At 34.3% G+C, this 2,181-nt stretch overlaps 1 long non-coding RNA gene across 1 annotated transcript; it reads left to right on the top strand.

The window, feature by feature from the left end:
- The first annotated feature begins 1,237 nt into the window (after positions 1–1,237).
- Positions 1,238–1,594, top strand: LOC125503186. The gene is made up of 2 exons (XR_007280710.1): positions 1,238–1,365; positions 1,442–1,594. It is a non-coding gene; the product is annotated as an uncharacterized LOC125503186 (long non-coding RNA).
- Positions 1,595–2,181: the final 587 nt, after the last annotated feature.

Here is a 2,181-nt window from a genome sequence, read left to right as displayed (position 1 = left end):
TTGTAATCCAAGAGCATCAGCGAACTAAACAATAAATAATATAATTATATTCCGACAAAAGGCCGCATCCTGAATCCGTTACGAAGGAGAATGTTGAAAAGGGAATATATCTGAAATGCAAATTTCCAGAAGGCGGTAAATAAATATTATATACCGCGTTTCGGCAAATAAAGAGAAGACGCTTGAAAATTCCACGAGATCATTTAAATGCGAGAGCTGTTCATTTATATATTTTTTTGTTGTATTCGAAAAAGTTTCACTGAAGTTGGTTGGGATGTTTTGTTTGATTTTTATGATTCTTGTGGAATATTAACGAACGTCTTTACTTACGTCTTGCTTGTTGTCTGGTTACGAACTAAGACCATAATCGAGCCGTTTAATTCAAATTTCAAATTTCGAAAATTGGCAGGAGTGCGCTTTGTTTTCTTGAGTTGATTCAGAATGATGCGCTATGCTACTTTTAAAAGTAATTGGTTGCAATTTTTCATAAGATTAATTGCAAATTCTGCATTATTTGAAGATAGCTATCTATTTCTAGAAACAAATTAAATCCTCTTATCACTAATTAAATCCAAAAACAACACAAACATAGAAAATTGCAACGTGTATTGTTATCGAATAGCTTAACGGATCATCTAATTGTAAAAGTTGCGACACTTTAAATACATGAATAAAAACAATGTTTTCAAATGTCTAGAATGTTATAAATAGCATTTATAAACAAATATGCGTTTTGATTTAGTAGCTTGTTCAATAGTTCGCATTTGGCAGTTTTTATTCATGAATAAAGCCGGCAGTGGAAATAATTCAAAGGCAGGCGATCACATTTTAATAATGCACACACAGAAGCCATTTTCATGGAACAGCCGAAGCGTTAGAAATGATGTTAAACCGTCAAAGGTTTATTTGCGAAAGTTTCCAAATCTGCCAAAAAGATGAAGCGACCAACGTTCCCATTTAAACGATCTGATACATTTTTGAGGTTCGCATTCGAATAGTGGATTGCGTTATTTATTTATTACTCTCTAGAGATAGAGAGAGTTTTACGTATTGCTTTTGGAATGTTGAGGAAATTGGAATGCAGACTTGCTTACGAGCCGGCGATGTTTTATTGCTGCACTGGATCAACGTATTGGAATACTTTCAAATCTCTCACCCCACAACCAAATGCTCGAAACTTTACCGAATTAAATTTATGGGGAAAGAAATAATTTGAATCATTTTTTAGAGAGAAAAAGCGAAAAAAACCAGCAATTTACAATAGAAAATCAACTAGTTGAACAAACAGCAGTTTCGGGCCAAAATAAAATCCTTGCTAACACTTAAATTGAGACGCTCTGCGAGATCCACGCCCTGCTCTAAAAGGTAAGCGTAAATATTTTATTAGGCCCGTAATTAATCACTTTAAGGTTTCCATGTTTATCCGCGAAACCTGTACTAGTTTAAATATTTGAAACCATATTTAAATATGAATAACGCGATGGGAGGAACAGGCAGACATCTGGGCCAGGTCAATTTGCATTATAAGATTTGAAACGAATCTATCCTGTAATGTTTTGAAATCAATATTGTATAATATATTTAAATTATAATAGAATATTTTTGTGCCTTGAAACTTTTTAAGTGACGTATGAACTAAAAGGTTCTATGCAAAATCAAATTAACGAACTCCTGTTATTTGTATATTTAGGGTCTTTGGTGGTAAAATAAAACAAATACCCTCGATTAAAGCTGCATGAGCAGCAAAAGTCACTAATCAATCCTGCAACGATACTTCGCATATTGAAACGAAACTTTCTCTGACGGATTTCAAAGTGAAATGCCACATAAATTCCGGTTCACAGCTTTAATATGTTCCGTTTTGGACGTTTCGTAAAAGTGCCATTGTAAGAAGCGGCAATGAAAACTTTGCGAGTGATAAATGAAAACACGACTTTTCAAGTCAGTTCGTTGCCAAAGTTTCATTGAAACTCCATAGAGCGTTAACAAGCGTGTCACCGAAATAGGGAAACAATTAGAAAACTTCCTGCTGGACAAAGTTTCGAGCGAAAATATCGGGCGCAATATGGCGTTAATGAAATCCCATGGCAAAGAACTTTGTACCCCCTATTTTTGTTTTGCTTATTACGCCTTTAGGCAGAAAAAAACATCTTTTTGTTGCTTCGCTAATCACGTATTTTT

This window comes from Dendroctonus ponderosae, unplaced genomic scaffold, assembly GCF_020466585.1.
Source record: "Dendroctonus ponderosae isolate FM_Combo_2020 unplaced genomic scaffold, Dpon_F_20191213v2 Dpon_F_20191213_130, whole genome shotgun sequence".
NCBI classification, from domain to species: Eukaryota; Metazoa; Arthropoda; class Insecta; order Coleoptera; family Curculionidae; genus Dendroctonus; species Dendroctonus ponderosae.
The sequence above is the reverse complement of the archived record's forward strand: the minus strand, read 5'-3'. Positions and strand labels throughout refer to the sequence as shown.